This window comes from Cryptotermes secundus, unplaced genomic scaffold (assembly GCF_002891405.2).
Source record: "Cryptotermes secundus unplaced genomic scaffold, Csec_1.0 scaffold276, whole genome shotgun sequence".
NCBI classification, from domain to species: Eukaryota; Metazoa; Arthropoda; class Insecta; order Blattodea; family Kalotermitidae; genus Cryptotermes; species Cryptotermes secundus.
This window is the reverse complement of record NW_019742963.1, coordinates 112,996-132,006: the sequence shown is the minus strand read 5'-3', so window position 1 is coordinate 132,006 and position 19,011 is coordinate 112,996. Positions and strand designations below refer to the sequence as shown.

Sequence of the window (19,011 nt, the reverse complement as noted above, 5' to 3'; positions counted from 1 at the left end):
TATGTGGCTTTTGAACGTGTCCCGCCATATCTCAACAATAAAACTAACCTTTTCTGTCCAACGATATTATGACGTGTAGGACAGCGGAAGTTGAGCTTCCTCTTGCTTGGCTTTCTCTTCGACCCTGAAGGTGGATACATATTCCTGCGAAACGTTAGCCGACCTTTCTCATCATAGTCACCGCTGTCGGAACCACAGACCCTGCATCAGGAATTGTATTATTATTATTATTATTATTATTATTATTATTATTATTATTATTATTATTATTATGTTAGGTGGGTTCCTTGTCACCACGGCATGGCGCGTCCTCAGGTTGCGGATGGTGGAGGCGCCATTTAAGTATGGAGGGAAGCTACGAATATATTGAATAAGAAGTCGCGGACAGCCGATAAGAGGTGGTCCTCAGCTTTGGGGGGGGCAGTAACTTAGTGAAGGATGAGAATGGTGATCTGCTTCTAGATTCCCACAACATTTTGAATAGGTGGAGGACTACTTCTCTCAGTTATTCAATGTACATAGGGTCAGTGATGTTAGGCAGACAGATATCCATACAGCTGAGCCGTTAATACCTGTTGAGTTTGAAATTGCTTTTGCAAAATTGAAACGGTATAAATCGTCAGGTAGTTCATAGCATCCTATCCTATTTCTCTGAGATCCATTTTAATACTATCCTGTCACTACTAGGTTTTCCTAATGATCTATTTATTTCCTTCTGGTTTTCCCACTAAAATTCTGTATGAATTTCTCTTCTCCCCTATGCGTGCTACATGGCCTGTCTGTCTCACCCCTCGTGACTTGATCTTTATAATTGACGAATAATAGAAGTTGTTATGATCATCATGACCGTAACAATAATAACAAGAGGAGAGGGCTCTTCATGTAATATTTCGTACGGTATACTTGTTAGGCTCGTCACTCAGGGTCGTTATGTCCCCTTACCTTCACGCTCCGTACCAATTCAAACACAAACACATTCTGCAAGTTACACAACTCACCGACAGATCTCGCATTAGCATCTACCAGCTTTCACCATTACCCAATTTCGTTCAGATGCCTCTCGCGGCGGATATGATGTGGCAACTAAAACAATAGACTGTGAATTCCGGTACAGCCCCCACTGGAATGCACTAAATTGTGTGATGGAATTGAATTCGAAATGACGTTTTACCAAGTAAAATGATTATCCGGCATCCAGTGGAGTGGCAGAATGAAAATGGACCTGCATGTATTGCAATGCAGCCCGTAATCCCTAACCTTTAATACGCTTTGTTCATAACGTCCTTGAGGCCACGTCATGTCTTCAGTAGGCATCCTTATGGAAGAAAAGTGCCGTGTGCTGAGCGAGATCCCCGGTGTGGCGAATTGAACGTAATGTATGGCAGGTAGTCGTTGTTTACCTCCCATTAATTACGTACAATTCTCCGTATGATGAGGCTCCAACTATTCCATTAATTATTGGGCCTCCTATACAGTTTTATAATGAAACATTGAAATTTATTATTTGTCGACGGATACGTATGTAAAGTGGAACCAACGACTGATTCGATGTTAAAAAACATCAAACAAATTTTAATTTTGTTTCTTATATATGACTTTTATTAGTTTTAAACAACCTACTTATTGTATTCTTATTGCAAATTATCTTAAATGATTTATGATATTGTATCAAATTTTGCATACTGCAGTTCAGTGGTGTACGTTTGTTGAAGTGTGTTTGCCTGATGATGGCCACTAGTGGCCGAAACATGTAACAGAACTATATCTAGGCATTTTTCTTGAAGTTCTTTTATTGTTGTGTTGTGACGGTCAAATAAATAAGTTGTATATATTGTAACACAGCAGGATGCATGAGATGAAAGTTATAATGATCATTAACCGTTTAGTACACAGTTTTTTCTAAATGATATATAAAAATCCAGTCCGTACCTCACAGGAAACACATTACATCACCCCTACGAAACCCAACCTGTTAATTCCGTTTAAAGAAACATTCGCTATTCATTGTGAGAACCATACGGAACACACAAACACGCTCTGTGAACAGAATGCAGAGTTGCTAATGTGTTAAAGCTGGTGGTACATATTGTAGATTATAGAGCCGTTGCTGGATAGCGACCTCGAAACAGACGATACAACATTCGCTGCTAGGCAACAGATTTTTTATAAGCGAGTATACGCGGCCGTTGCTGTATGTCGCCTAGCGAACGGGAACGTTCCCATGGAGATGATTTGGGCAACAATCGAATAGTTGTGTTTTCTGCGTGGTTCGTACCGAGATGTCATAAGCAAGGGAAGAAGCTAGAGCTTGGTCAGTTAGTCTTTGAAGAGAAGACTTAGTTGGAGTTGCAAAAGCTCTCAGTTGGGAGGGAGCTGCCGTTCAGAGAGGATCTGAGCGCGGAAACTGAAGAATCTCAGGTGTTACAAGATGTTACCATGAAACGTTTAGTAACAGACTGAAAACACTAGTGTGTGTGTGTGTGTGTGTGTGTGTGTGTGTGTGTAATAGAGATTTGTAAAGTGTAGTAATGATAGTGGAGTTACAGTAGTAAAGTTTGCCACGTCCAAAAATCTTGTTGCCAAAAGTACGATGTTCCCACTTCGTAACATCCTTAAGTTTACTTGGACATCTCCTGATGGGAAGATACATAAACAAATCGACCACATTTTGATAGATAGGAGACGGTATTCAAATATACTTGATGTCCGATCATTCAGGGGCAGCAAATTGTGATACTGACCACTACCTGGTAGTGGCAAACGTTAGGGAGAGACTGGCAGTAAGTAAACAAACAACGCACAGAGTTCATATGGAGAGGTTCAATCTCAAGAAATTAAATAAGGTAGAGGGTAAACAGCAGTATTGTGTTGAAATCTCAAATAGGTTCGCGGCTTTGGAAAACTTGGAAATAGAGGTGGATGTTAATAAAGTTTGGGAAACCATTGGAGAGAATATAAAAATTTCTGCCAAGGAGAATCTAGGTTTTTATGAACTGAAGAAGCCTAAGCCATATTTCGATGAAGGATGCTCAAAATTATTAGACCAAAGAAAACAAATGAAATTGCAATGGTTACAGGATTCAAGCGAAATAAATGAGGATAATCTGAACAATATAAGACGTGAAACCAGCAGGCATTTCAGGAACAAAAAGAGGGAATATCTGAAAGACAAAATTTACGAGATTACAACGAACAGTAAGAACAAGAACATTAGAGACCTGTATAGAGGAATAAATGACTTTAAGAGGGGTCACCAACCTAGAAGTAACTTAGTGAAGGATGAGAATGGTGATCGGCTTGCAGATTCCCACATTTTGAATAGGTGGAGGAACTACTTCTCTCAGTTATTGAATGTACATAGGGTCAGTGATGTTAGGCAGACAGAAATCCATACAGCTGAGCCGTTAGTACCTGATCCTAGGCCTTTTGAGTTTGAAAGTGCTAATGCAAATTTAAAACCTTATAACTTGCCAAGTAGGTAAGGGGGGCGGTGTACGGATTAATGAACCGAAAGACAAAATATTGTAAAACAAATAAATGGAAATTTTAATAACATGATGAAAATAACTAAATAATATATATCTGCAGCAGTTTCTTCCTCTGTCAGAAGCTGAAATCCAGGGTCTCCTTCATCCAGCTGAAGCCAATCTTGCATTATTTCCTTGCGTGGTTTCAGTCTCTCCAGGTGCCCTCAGCACAGTCTGAAAGTCCTCTTGCTCTAATCCATCTTGCTCCTAAATGCAACGTGTCTCTTAAAATATGTACTCAACTGTGAATAGAATTTTTAATTTTCTGATATTTCGATCCGGATTATCCGACATACCGATTAACTGCAACCGTATTACCAAGGGTTTACCGTAACTCATTTTCCCCTCATAATGCAGTGGAATTATAGTTTCTGGGTCAACCACGAGACCAAATACCGTTATGTAATTCTCTGTAAACAATCTTCCGCTGAAATGTGGCACTACCAGTGCTGTTTGCCCAAGCATCACAATGTTGTGTGTTGACAGCATTCTTGAAGCGCGCGCAATTACGGCTGTGTTCCATTGTATTTACACAAGTCCCCCGGGCTGATGCGCAGTCCCTGTCCTTTGTAGTTGTTGATTGTGGGGACAGATGGCGCGCGTGATTGTTTACACTGATTTGTAGCCTCTGATTTCCATAGCGATTATAACAATGGGTGCTGGTTAATGGTTTTCGTTGGATAACATAATTACTTTTGTTATTCACAACAGTAGGGTGGAAATTGGCTCCGTGGCTTTCACCTTGTTTGTTGCTAAAAGTCAGAACACCACTTAGGATTATTCGGTGCTTATCTCTGGAGATGTGAGGCTAGTAAATGTAGAATAAACTCTGCTTGCCACATACTCCTGCCGGTTTCCTTCTTGGCTTACTCCTGGACACTGAGGACCAAGGCGATAGGTTCCTACGAAACGTCGGGCCTTCTCCGAACTCCGAGGAGTCAGAACCCAGAAAACCAAATTCTTTAAAGTTGGGTTCTTCCTTTGTTTACTCAAGAAATACGTCATCAAGACACATGGGTGGAATGGAGGTAGTGCTCCAATTCTAAACTACGACACTAGTTGGAGGTTAGTGGCCAGCTTCATGCTGCGGCTGCTTTGACCCTGGGGGAAGAACCTTCAGTATCCGTTTGATAAGAGGCTTGGCATGGCCCAGAGCCGGTATGGACTCTTTGGAGGAGAGGATCGACCAAGCTATCCAAGAAGGTAAATGTTAAAACGCACGAAAGTTGTTGTTACGGTTTGGTATGGGTGTTAAACTTGGTCTGTTACATTAAGGGAACAACTTAAACTGATTGTTCTTGGAACCAGAGCGCTTGGGAAACACGTATGTGGACCTAAGAGGCAGGAAGTGACAGGGGGAAAGGAAAAATTACCTACTGAGGAGCATCATAATTTCTACACCTCTCTGGATATAGTTGCAATGATCTGATCAAGGAGATTGGCAGAACATGTAGCTCGCATGGGAGGGGAGTGTTAGCGATATTGCGGTAGAAAAATCTGAAGGAAGCAGTCACTAGGAAGACCTGGGCATAAATGGGAGGATAGTATTACTTGAAATAGTTCTTAAGGAAATAGGATTTGGACTGGATTCATCTGGCTTAGACTAGGAACCAGTAGCGAGCTGATGTGAACACAGTAATGAACCTTTTAGTTCCATAAATTTTGTGGAATTTCTTAAGTAGCTGAGCAGTCAGCAGCGAACAGTCTCTCAAGGAGCATCCAGGTCTACTGAGTCAGTTACGAAATACACTGTTACTTAGTTCGTGCTGCTGAGGAGAATATGTGAACCCAGGGGGAGCAAGTAACTGGAGACTGGAGAAAATTACGTAATGAGAAGCTTCATAATTTGTTCTCCTCACCAGATACAATTTAGTTTATCGAATCGAGCAAGAAGTGGATGGGGCATTTAATACGCACGGGGAAATGAGAAATACATATAGAATTTTGGTGTGAGGCTCAAGTGGAGATACAATTTGGGTTCTGGGTTTTTAGCTTACGTGTACGGTTTCCTGACGTCATGTCCTTCTGTAGGATGAGCTATATGCTGTCCCATATGTCACTCCTGCACATAACACAGAATTAGGTCTACCTGCTTACAGCCCCCGCCCCCTTTCCCGCGGTCATCGTGTATGCAGTAATGGACTTACCCATGAATTTATTACCGGTAAATTTAAGCGGGGTTGAAATCGGGTGAGGGGGGTGGAGTAGGGTGGAGGCTGTGGAAGGCAAACATGAGCTCTCGGCCTCGCGCTTCTAACAAGACTGAACGAGACAGAACAGACAGCACCACAGTCTCCGGGGCGTAACAGACTCTGAGACACTGCCTTAAATAGGCCACGACCGCTTCTTTCCGTGCTTCTTCTAACTATTGCTGCTAATTGGGGCACGCGGTAGCGTATTTGGTTGAGCCACTGTTCTACAAGACGGAAGGTCGCGCGTTCGATTCCCGATGTGGTCATAGAATTTTTCAATTAACCTAATATTTCCAGTCGCCTCTACAAAATGAGTACCAGGAATCTTCCTGGAAGGGGGGTAAAGGGCGGCTGGCGCGTAAGGCTAACAACCTCACCACCATCTGTGAGCCGTTTGTTTAGAGAAAATTTGGGAGCCTCGACGTCTCACAACCCTATGGGCCTCCACGGCATGTTACAGGGACAGCTTTACCTTTACCTTTAGCTTGGTTTAACATTGCTGATAATTACGTCTCCATCTTGAAATTATAATAAGGAGATCTATACTAGCCGGGTTAGCTCAGTCAGTGCAGTGACTTAGATTACAGACTGGACGGCCGAGAAATCGGGTTCGATTGTTTGCAAGGACATTTTTTTCCTCTTGACAGCGTACAGACCGGCTCTGGGCCCCAGTCAACCTATCCTGTGGGAACTGTAGGCACTTTCCCCGGGCGTGAAGCGTCCTGAGTATGAACCTCACCACTCACCTCCACATAGTCCCGAGATCAAGAATGATTGAGCTGTACCTCCACTCCCCAATACGTATTCATTTCGTGGTGCTTAATTAATTAAGCACAAGGACAAATTTACCTTATACCGAGCAGGTTAATGTAGCGGTAATGCTCAAGATTTGTTTTCGAGAAGTTTTCTGTTCGAATCTCGATAAAGCGTTGGCTATATTGACTTAGGTTTCTAGTGGTTTTCGTCAGTCCCTCCGCATGGATTCTGCCATAGCACCTCGATTAGGACACGACCGCTGTCAAATCCTTTCCAATTCATCATTCATCCTACCATTCGACTCTGTATAGCCAGTGCTTCTGATACTGCCCTGTAGAACTGCACGGAGCTAAGCCCTTATTGAGAAGCCGCCAGTCGTGCAGCTGCTCAGCACTTCCCAGCATTTTATGGAACCCGGAGATTCATTACCGTGTTCACAGGAGCCCTCCATTGGTCCCTTATAATGAGCCAGATCAATCCAGTCCATAACACCCCATGCTATCTCTCGAAGATCCATGTTAATGTTATTCACTCACCTACTTTTTGATCTTCCTAGTGGTCTCTTTCCTTCAGGCATTCTCATCAATATCCTATGTGCATTTCTCTTCCCCCCGTTAGCGTTCTGAAGAAAAGCATAAAAGTATTGTCACCTTATAAGTGACTATAGATGGGGTTTGGTTTGGTAATAGTATTTATTGGACTCTTTAAACAACTTACAACCACAAATAACTACGGCAGTCTCACTGAGTTACACGCTCCAAAGATCTCTGTAAGTACAACACAAATAAAGTCTTCTCAGTCTTTACTAGCCGTTGCTATGTAGTGGCTACGAACGGCGGAATTTCGCGTTCTTTTGGGTTCCCGAAATATCCCCGGCCTCAGCTAACAGTTTCTCACTTCTCACAACTGCAACTCTGAGCTGACTCAACCAGCAACTTAAAGTCGAAGTTACTTGACGACTGGAGGTTTACCGCCAGTCAGTTCGTCTTGGCGCCCCGCCCCTTGAGACCCACGACCAGAGAGTTTTCTTTTCAACTGAACCCTTGCGGTAATAGTCCTTATGTAAAATCCTCTCTGACGAGAAAATGGAGTTGTCTCGTATGCATGTGTTTGTCCTTTTGTAAAATGTACATTTTGCCCATATAGCGTCTTACTGGGAATTCTTCCTTTTGCACTATATAGAAGTCCTCTTTCAGTAAAGGCTTTGCAAAGTAGATCATTCTTATGTTACGTATCCTATGCCACAACGGCAGCTTAGTCACGTCAACGGTCATACGCTTGACCACCACCCAGTTTAAGCCTCTTGTGTTCATTCCCATGATTTTATACGACTTCTGTTTGTTACCTTCACAATTTTGTTACGTAATCTTATACATACGGAAGCTTGAAAGCCGAAGCCAAATCGCAGACTGATATATACCTTGGAAGATTTCCAGTGGTGCGGAGAACCTTGTTTTGTAGGCACTGCAGGTGTCCGCCACAAATTCCCAGTCGGGAAAAGCATAAGTCGTTACTGATCTAATCAGTGCCTTATGGAGGGTCAGTTTAATGTTGGCCCTTAACGCTTACTTTTAAAGAGGGAGTAGATTCTAATAAATGTTCTGAAGGCCTTGACTTCAATCATTTCTATGTGAAGTCTCCAAGTAATCCTCTTATCGAAGATTACACCGAGATATTGTACATGATTGACAGAGGGGATATTTGGGGCCGCGCCATAGCTCATGCGGTTAGCCGCTGGCTTCCCGCCGTGGCGGCCCGGGTTCGATCCCGGGTCTCGTCAAGTGGGATTTGTGGTGGACAAAGTGGCTCTTGGGCAGGGTTTCTCCGAGGATTTCGGTTTCCCCTGCCAATCTTAATTCCACCAATTGCTCCACAATCACCCTCACCTATCATCTGGGGCTGGTACAATAGGCCAGAAGTGGCCGCAGTACAAGGAACTTAGTCCCACCCCACTAGCAATAAAAGACATGGGGATATTTCGCCCTTTCAATGTAATATGAAACTCAGGAGACTTACGCGTTTGAGAGGAGTAGTTGGACTGTCTTTTCTTCTTTGATTTTCACGTTCCTGCGCTCAATAACACTGAGACCTCGCTGCAGTTTTCTGAGAACATAACCATTTTTGCGGTCTGTTGCATATATATATATAGGTGTCGTCAGCAAGGAGACCTAGATAGACACCAGGTGTTTGGGGCATATCATTTATATATAGACTGTACATTGTGGGGACATGACAGAGCCTTGTGGCACCCCTGCTTGTTGTAGATATTTCATCTTCGACCGAAACTCTTAGTTTTCTCTAAGAACGAAAAGAGCTAATAAGCTTGATTAGCCTGATAGAAAATTTTAATTCCAGTAATTTATATAGCAAGCCAAAGTGCCAAGTTATATCAAAGGCGTTCTCAACATCCAAGAATAGAGCAACGGTAGAAGCGAGCAGAGCTTGGACTGCAGTCTCCTCCTCTTGCTCATGGTTTTCGTCACACAGGTCATGAGATGTGAACTGGTTTTCTAAACAATCCGCAGTACCGTTGACTTTCTCGTTCTGGTGATGTGTTATTCCTAAAGTTCCAGGAACAGCGGTTGGTAAGTTTGGTCCATCCCTTTTCATAAGCGTTTTCGCAATAGGCCACAGAGCCTGAGGTGTGACCTCACAGTTCCCCACTTTCGTTTCCCACCTTTCGAATGCCTTTCTACGGGTCATTCATCTGATGGTTTTGGCGACCTAACGAAGTGTCGTTTCACATGCTTGATCCCGGGTTACTTGCTACAGTTTCCTTAATCTTCGCTTATGTTCTGACACACTCTCCAGACCAGGTAGATCCTTATTAAGGTCCGCATAGAAAACGTCACTTCTATTATGGCATGTTCCCTCGTTGCGGGGGAAACGTGTCCACAGAGCTGTTCCCTAGCAACGGCTGTTGTACTGTCGCCTGTTTAAACAGGTGTTACTTGACAGTGGGTCCACATGTCACAACATGAGTTAACGGAAAACACAAGTGGAAGCTAGTTTCTCCGTTGTAAGACGCCTGTGCATGTATGCGGAGTTTCATGTCCGCGCTCCAGACGACAGCTGTCCGCCTCCTAATGGAGCGCCATAAATAAAATTCCCTTTATAGAGGGAAATCTTAAATTCATGAGCATCGTAGTGGCAACGGAATTCATGAGCAGTTCCGCGGCGCCCTAAGCTAAGTTCCCCGTTCCAGAGTTCCTCCCCTACGGCTCCCAATCAACTGCCGGCTCGCGCTCGCAATGAAAGCAGAATTTTATTGTGATGGATGATTAAACGACTAAGCACTTTCCATGTTATGCACGGGATATCTCACATAGAAACTCACGTGTCTAGTGTTCGAGAAGCACAATGAATGACTCGCCATCTATCGACATTTGAAGCTAACTATTCCTAGCTTCTCAACAATAGAAACTGTCCATTACGCTGACATAAGAAGGTTTCTTTGAATAACAGTAAGTTCTGGGAAGCATTAATTAAAGTCAAAGTCACATTACGACTGACGATCAGTCAGTCAGTAAGTCTTGGTGTCGAGCACCCTCTTGGGGCTCATTTATTACTGTTTGATAGTTACGGTCTTGTTCTTCTGGGACGCCCTCTCTGACGAGAGGACGGGTCTGTCTTTTGTATATGCTGCTGGCCCTTGCAAGTGCAGTGTTTCTCTGGTCCGAGTCCCTTGGGACTCGCTACCATATTTTACTGTCTCAGATTTGAGACTTCCCTTTTCGTCGCATGAAGCATTAATCGCCTATTTTCCTTAATATGAAACGGATCGCATAGAAAACCACGCTACCAAGAATTCTGTTCTTGCGTGTGTATCCGTTGCAGCGGTAACGTTTTCGCGGAACCGTGGCCTAGCAATGTTAGATAAACATATAGACACACAGACTGATGGGAGGAACGTATGAATTACGCTAGGCTCAGGTGCCATGTTGTACATACCGAGTTTGATAGATATTGGTTCAGGCATTCAGAAGTGAATAAGGGGGAGGGAAATATGTATATGTAAAATATGTATTTAAAATTTTGAAGTCTGATCCTTCGGAGTCATATAACGCACCTCATGACTTTCGCGTTTAAAACAACTCTGAAAGTATGTCATACCTTGAGCAGCCAACCTTACGGAAGAAAAGTCCCAAGTGTTGAAGGGATATCTGGTATGGTGATTTTGGTTATCACTGAATGTTGCAAACAGAACGTAATGATGACGTAATGAGAGTCGCCACTGACGCTCACCCAACCTGACAGATGCTGCAGAAACGGTGGCACTGAGGGCACTGAGTGTGTCCGTGTAGGTAACTCCACCCGCCCACCCGCCTTCACAGATGCAAGTCCGCACCCTAATCAAATTCGAAGCCGCCACTTGAGACATTGTTGCTCGTGGCCCTGGAGCAGCTGCCTCTGTTTCTTCCTGAAATTAGGAAACGACCTACCCGACCACGTGTCATGGGCCGCTGTACAGACCTCGCCACTGAAGTACGCCCCTCCAGTCTGCGGAGCTGATGTTACAAACGAGGCTGCCCGTACCGAGACTATACAGCGTCTAATGGTAGAATGATCGATGAACGATGAATTTGCAAGGTCTTGGAAGGAAGCGATTGTGGCGTAATCTGAGATACAGTGAACGTATTTACTGGGGGAAACGAGAAGACCACGACGAAACTCATTCGGGATTAACAGGTGTTTTGGTCGAGATTCGAACAGAGCACCTCAGAAATAAGAGATTAAGTTAGGTTGGGTTAGGTTAGCTTAGGTTAGGTAAGGTTAGGGTAGGTTAGGTTTGCGCAGTAGACTTGTGCGCATCAATCAGTAACTGAGGGGTGCCATTCCCTGCTATTAATTAGGTGAGGTGAGGTTAGGTGATGTGACGTGACGTGACCCGACGTGACTTGCCGTGACTTTGCGTGACTTGACGTGAATTTCCGTACCTTTCATGACTTTACGTACCTTTCGTGACTTTACGTTACTTGACGTGATGCGAGGTGTGACGGGTAGAAGAGAGGCGAGGCGAAGCTAGGCTAGGCTAGGCTACGGTACGTTAGATAAGGTTAGGGAAGATTAGGTTTGCGCAAGAGATTTGTGCGCATCAATCAGTAACTGAGGGGTAACAGTCCCTGCTGTTAAGTTAGGTGAAGTAATGTTAGGTGACGTGACGTGACTTGGCGTGACTTGACGTGACTCGGCCTGACTTGACGTGACTGCATACTTTTCGTGAATTTGCGTGACTTAACGTGACTGCGTGACCTGGCGTGACTTTGCGTGCCTTGACGTGACTTTGCCTGACTCTGCATGGCTTTACGTTACTTGACGAGATGCGAGGCGAGACGAAGCTAAGCTAGGCTACGCTACGCTAGGTTAGGTTAGGTTAGGTTAGTTTAGGTTAAGTAAGGTTAGGTTAGGTTAGGGTAGTTTATGTTAGGTTAGGTTAGGTTTGCGCAGTAGATTTGTGCGCAACAATCAGCAACCGAGGGGTACCAGTCCCTGCTGTTAAGTTAGATGAGGTGAGTTTAGGTGACGTGACGTGACTTGACGGGAGTTGACGTGACTTGTCGTGACTTTGCGTGAATTGACGTGACTTAACTGACTGCGTGACTTGACGTGACTTTGAGTGACTTGACGTGACTGCGTGACTTGACGTGACTTTGAGTGACTTTACTTTACTTGACGTGCGTACCTTTCATGACTTTACGTACCTTTCGTGACTTTGCGTGACTTGACGTGACATGACGTCAGCAACCGAGAGGTACCAGTCCCTGCTGTTAAGTTAGATGAGGTAAGTTTAGGTGACGTGACGTGACTTGTCGTGACTTGACATGACTTTGCGTGATTTTGACGTGACTTAACTGACTGCGTGACTTGACGTTACTTGACGTGACTTTGAGTGACTTGACGTGACTGCGTGACTTGACGTGACCTTTCGTGACTTTACTTTACTTGACATGCGTACCTTTTATGACTTTACGTACCTTTCGTGACTTTGCGTGACTTGACGTGACTGCGTGACTTGACGTCACTTGGCCTGACTTGACGTGACTGCGTACTTTTCGTGAATTTGCGTGACTTGACGTGACCTGGCGTGACTTTGCGTGCCTTGACGTGACTTTGCCTGACTACATGGCTTTACGTTACTTGTCGTGATGCAAGGCGAGACGGAGCGAAGCGAGGCGAGTCGAAGCTAAGCTAGGCTACGCTACGCTAGGTTAGGTTAGATTACGTTAGGTTAAGTTAGGTTAGGTTAGGATAGTTTATGTTAGGTTAGGTTTGCGCAGTAGATGTGTGCGCATCAATCAGCAACTGAGAGGTACCAGTCCCTGCTGTTAAGTTATGTGAGGTGAGGTTAGGTGACGTGACGTGAATTGGCGTGACTTGACGTGACTTTGCGTGAATTGACGTGACTTAACTGACTTCGTGACTTGACGTTACTTGACGTGGCTTTTGTGACTTTGAGAGACTTGACGTGACTTTTCGTGACTTTACTTTACTTGACGTGATGCGAGGTGAGACGGGTCGAGGCGAGACGAGGCTAAGCTAGGCTAGGCTACGCTACGCTAGGTTAGGTTAGGTTACGTTAAGTAAGGTTAGGTTAGGTTAGGGTGGTTTATGTTAGGTTAGGTTTGCGCAGTAGATTTGTGCGCATCATTCAATAAGTGAGGGGTACCATCCCTGCTGTTACGTGAGGTGAGGTTAGGTGATGTGACGTGACGTGACTTGCCGTGACTTTGCCTACATTTCGTGAGTTTGCGTGACTTGACGTGACTTTGCGTACCTTTCATGACTTTACGTACCTTTCGTGACTTTGCGTGACTTGGCGTGACTTTACGTTACTTGACGTGATGCGAGGCGAGACGTGTCGAGGAGAGGCGAAGCGAAGCTAGGGTAGGCTAGGCTACGGTACGTTAGGTTATGTTAGGTAAGGTTAGGTTTGCGCAGTAGATTTGTGCGCATCAATCAGTAACTGAGGGGTACCAGTCCCTGCTGTTAAGTTAGGTGAAGTGATGTTAGGTGACGTGACGTGACGTGACTTGGCCTGACTTGACGTGACTTCGTACTTTTCGTGATTTTGCGTGACTTGACGTGACTACGTGACTTAACGTGACCTGGTGTGACTTTGCGTGCGTTGACGTGACTGCCTGACTCTGCATGGCTTTACGCTACTTGACGTGATGTGAGGCGAGACGGAGCGAATCGAGGCGAGACGAAGCTAAGGTAGGCTACGCTACGCTAGGTTAGGTTAGGTTAGGTTAGGCTAAGTTTGCTTAGGTTAGGTTAAGTAAGGTTATGTTAGGTTAGGTTAGGGTAGTTTATGTTAGGTTAGGTTAGGTTAGGGTAGTTTATTTTAGATTAGGTTAGGTTTGCGCAGTAGATTTGTGCGCATCAATCAGCAACCGAGGAGTACCAGTCCCTGCTGCTAAGTTAGGTGAGGTGAGTTTAGGTGACGTGACGTGACTTGACGTGAGTTCACGTGACTTGTTGTGACTTGACGTGACTTAACTGACTGCGTGACTTGACGTTACTTGAAGTGACTTGACGTGACTGCGTGACTTGACGTGACTTTACGTCACATGGCCTGACTTGACGTGACTGCGTACTTTTCGTGAATTTGCGTGACTTGACGTGACCTGGTGTGACTTTGCGTGCCTTGACGTGACTTTGCCTGACTACATGGCTTTACGTTACTTGACGTGATGCGAGGCGAGACGGAGCGAAGCGAGGCGAGACGAAGCTAAGCTAGGCTACGCTACGCTAGGTTAGGTTATGTTAGGTTAGGTTAAGTAAGGTTAGGTTAGGTTAGGGTAGTTTGTTAGGTTAGGTTTGCGCAGTAGATTTGTGCGCATCAATTAGTAACTGAAGGGTACCAGTCCCTGCTGTTAAGTTAGGTGAGGTGAGGTTAGGCGACGTGACGTGACTTGTCGTGACTTGACGTTACTTTGCGTGAATTGACTTGACTTAACTGACTGCGTGACTTGACGTTACTTGACGTGACTTTGAGTGACTGCGTGACTTGACGTGACTTTTCGTGACTTTACTTTACTTGACGTGCGTACCTTTCATGACTTTACGTACCTTTCGTGACTTTGCGTGACTTGACGTGACTTGACGTCACTTGGCCTGACTTGACGTGACTGCGTACTTTTCGTGAATTTGCGTGACTTGACGTGACCTGGCGTGACTTTGCGTGCCTTGACGTGACTTTGCCTGACTACATGGCTTTACGTTACTTGACGTGATGCGAAGCGAGACGGAGCAAAGCGAGGCGAGTCGAAGCTAAGCTAGGCTACGCTACGCTAGGTTAGGTTACGTTACGTTAGGTTAAGTTAGGTTAGGTTAGGTTAGGTTAAGTAAGGTTAGGTTAGGTTAGGATAGTTTATGTTAGGTTAGGTTTGCGCAGTAGATGTGTGCGCATCAATCAGCAACTGAGAGGTACCAGTCCCTGCTGTTAAGTTATGTGAGGTGAGGTTAGGTGACGTGACTTGGAGTGACTTGACGTGACTGCGTACTTTTCGTGATTTTGCGTGACTTGACGTGACTGCCTGATTCTGCATGGCTTTACGTTACTTGACTTGATGTGAGGCGAAACGGAGCGAAGCGAGGCAAAACGAGGCTAAGCTAGGCTACGCTGCGCTAGGTTAGTTTAGGTTAAGTTAAGTTAGGTTAGGTTAGGTTAAGTAAGGTTATATTAGGTTAGGTTAGGGTAGTTTATGTTAGGTTAGGTTTGCGCAGTAGATTTGTGCGCATCAATCAGTAAGTGAGGGTTACCAGTCCCTGCTGTTAAGTTAGGTGAGGTGAGGTTAGGTGATGTGACGTGACGTGACCCGACGTGACTTGCCGTGTCTTTGCGTACATTTCGTGAGTTTGCGTGACTTGACGTGACTTAGCGTACCTTTCATGACTTTACGTACCTTTCGTGAATTTGCGTGACTTTAGGTTACTTGACGTGATGCTAGGCGGGACGAGTCGAGGAGAGGCGAGGCTACGGTACGTTAGGTTAGGTTAGGTAAGGTGAGGTTAGCGCAGTAGTTTTGTGCGCATCAATCTGTAACTGAGGGGTACCAGTCCCTGCTGTTAAGTTAGGTGAAGTGATGTTAGGTGACGTGACGTGACGCTACTTGGCGTGACTTGACATGACTTGTCCTGACTTGACGTGACTGCGTACTTTTCGTGAATTTGCGTGACTTGACGTGACCTGCGTGACTTTGCGTGCCATAACGTGACTTTACCTGACTCTGCATGACTTTACGTTACTTGACGTGATGCGAAGCGAGACGGATATAAGCGCGGCGAGACGAAGCTAAGCTAGGCTACGCTACTCTAGGTTAGGTTAGGTTAGGCTAAGTTAGGTTAGGTTATTTTAGGTTACGTAATGTTAGGTTAGGTTAGGTTATGTTAGGGTAGTTTATGTTAGGTTAGGTTAGGTTTGCGCAGTAGATTTGTGCACATCAATCAGCAACTGATGTTATGTTAGGTGAGGTGAGATTACGTGACGTGACGTGACTTGGCTTGACTTGACGTGACTTTGCGTCAATTCAAGTGACTTAACTGGCTGCGTGACTTGACGTGACTTTAGTGACTTTGAGTGACTTGACGTGACTTTTCGTGACTTTACGTTACTTGACGTGATGCGAGGTGAGACAGGTCGAGGCGAGGTGAGACAGGTCAAGGCGAGGCGAGACGAAGCTAAGCTAGGCTTGGCTACGCTACGCTAGGTTAGGTTAGGTTAGGTTAAGTAAAGTTAGTCTAGGTTTGTGTAGTTTATATTAGGTTAGGTTAGTTTTGCGCATTAGATTTGTGCGCATCAATCAGTAATTGAAGTGTACCAGTCCCTTCTGTTAAGTTATGTGAGGTAATGTTAGGTGACGTGACGTGACGTGACTTGGCGTGACTTGACTGACTGCGTGACTTGACGTTACTTGGCGTGAGTTGACGTGACTTGACGTGACTTTGCGTACCTTTCGTGATTTTACGTGACTTGGCGTGACTTGACGTGAGTTGACCTGACTTGATGTGACTTTGCGTTACTTTACGTTACTTGACGTGATGCGCGGCGAGACGGGTGAGGCGAGGCGAAGCTAGGCTAGGCTACGGTACATTAGGTTTTGTAAAGTTAGGTTAGGTTAGGTTTGCGCAGTAGATTTGTGCACATCAATCAGTAACTGAGGGGTACCCGTCCCTGCTGTTAAGTTAGGTCAGGTGATGTTAGGTGACGTGACTTGACATAACTTGGCCTGACTTGACGTGACTGCGTGCTTTTCGTGACTTGACGTGACTGCGTGACTTTACCTGACTTTACGTGAGGTGATGCGAGACGCGGCTAGGCGAGGGTAAGTTAGATTAGGTTAATTTAGGTTATGTTGGGTTAGGTTAAAGTGTTACTGATAAGTCAACCCGCTCGGTAATAGTGGAGAATTTGCGCCATATCAGTAGGCATAATATCACGTGTATTGCTAACTATAGACGGGGTTTGGATTGTTTATTGAATTTGTTGACCATTTACAGATCGTAACGACAAGTGACTATAGCGCTATCGCTATCTTTAGTTCACACTCTCTGAAGTTCACTACAGCACACACTATATCTTTTCCAGCCTGCAGTGTCTTCACCAGTCGTTGTCTGGTAAAGTCTTCCAACGACGGACGTTCCCCTTCCTCTGGGTTGCCGAACTATCCCCGTGCCTCAGCTACCAGCTTCTAACAGCAACAGCTCAACGACAGAACTCAGTTCTCTAACTAACTCTCCGCTTTCTGCAATTCACTCAGCTAAACTGAACCGCATTGACTGAGTCTTCTCAGTTTGTTTTCAGTAGTCGTTTTTTGGTGACGGACCTTATTGCTAGTGGGGTGGGACTAAGTCCCTTGTATTGCGGTCACTTCTGGCCTATTGTACTAGCCCCAGATGATAGGTGAGGGTGATTGTGGAGCAATTGGTGGAATGAAAATTGGCAGGGGAAACCGAAGTACTCGGAGAAAACCTGCCCCAGCGCCACTTTGTTCACCACAAATCCCACTTGACCAGACCCGGGAACGAACCCGGGTCGCTGCGGTGGGAAGCCAGCGACTAACCGCTTGAGCTATGGCGCGGCCTGTTGACCGACCTTAACAATGTCCTCTGCTTACGTCCCTACCAGCTGACTAATATCCCACAACCGACTAGGCTCTGAGCCTGAGTCTTATATTACGACAGACGGACCTCGTAGAAAACATTGCCCGTCATTGTTGTGTTCATTTTTGCGTGCGCAGCCATCGGCGCGGACTGCTTTCCAGCCTCCGTTGGCGCTTGCCTATGCCTATCAGCATCTGTTGTCTCATTGTTTCGCGATCGTTGCCTATCAACGGGTCCATACCCCACAATATCTGAAGGTATTCCGCGCCATCTTGTACATATCCTCGTCGTCGATGTCCACGTCCTGCAGACACAGCCCCACTGTAGGAGAGCCACCCGGACTACAGGTGTCGCACTGAGCACGTGAGAGACTGGCTTCACTGCATTTCGGTAAATACCCACCGTACCGAAACATGGTGCAAGCAAAAGCTGTGGATGTGCGTAAGGCCTATATTCTGTGTTATATACCATTTGTTTAACGATAACTCATTTTGTTTTGAATCCATGAAGCTTAATTTGGTCTTCATTCGGAGAGACATGACCAGAACTTTGTAACGTTGGCAGCATTTAGTGAATACCAAGTTTAGTTGGAATGGCTGGCTCTATCAGGCCCTGATTTTCCATGTGTGGATCTCTGCTTACCGCCTGCTTCAACTATCTTCTTGTTTGGCTATCTCTTCGACCCTGAAGGTGGAGGCTATGTTTTCCTCCGAAACGTCGAGCTTTCTCCGAACTACATGGAATTATAACCCAAAAGGCCGTATTTTTCAATTCGTATAAATTTTGGAGTTCTTCTTCTGGGAGTGGATATTTAGATGGTGATATGGGAAAGATACCATGTAGTCTGGTACGTACATACGAACGTTTCGGAGGAATATGCTGCTTCATTCTTCAGAGTCTAAACGCAGGAATTTTTTTTTGATGCGGACGGAACTTTGCCCACTTTTATGATGTTTTGGAAAGGTGTCAGCTTAGTGGACGGTACGTCCTGAGAATGTTGGTGACAGAACGTGACGTGACGTTACGTCACAGCAGTAAGTGTCAGAATAGTTGAATGTCTGTCGACAAGCGGAAGTTGGTCACTTCCTGTTTGCTTCACTTAACTTCTTGCAATAAGAAAACTGGATTCTGTAATCAGTAGCTACATAACTTGTGTTCCTCACCAAATATTCTTACGGTGACCAAAGCAAGGCATGTAGCACGCATGAGAGAGAAATATTTTGCAGAGCTTTTATAAGAAAACACGAAAGAAAGAGAGCACTAGGAATACACAGGCATATATGTGAGGTTGATATTAAAATGGATCTTGAAGAAATAATTTGGGAGGTTATGAATTGGATTAATCTGCCTCAGGATAGGACCGGTAGCGGGGTTTTGTGAATACAGTAATGAATCTTCGCGTGCCATTAAATGTTAGAAAAGGAAAAACG

General features: G+C 45.0%; 1 protein-coding gene across 1 annotated transcript in view; it reads left to right on the top strand.

Annotated features, from left to right (window-relative positions):
* The window catches only part of LOC111873424 (rhomboid-related protein 3-like), a gene marked incomplete at its 3' end in the record, with an annotated part of 270,772 nt that overhangs the window by 140,118 nt on the left and 111,643 nt on the right, over positions 1-19,011 (top strand). The window lies entirely within an intron of this gene.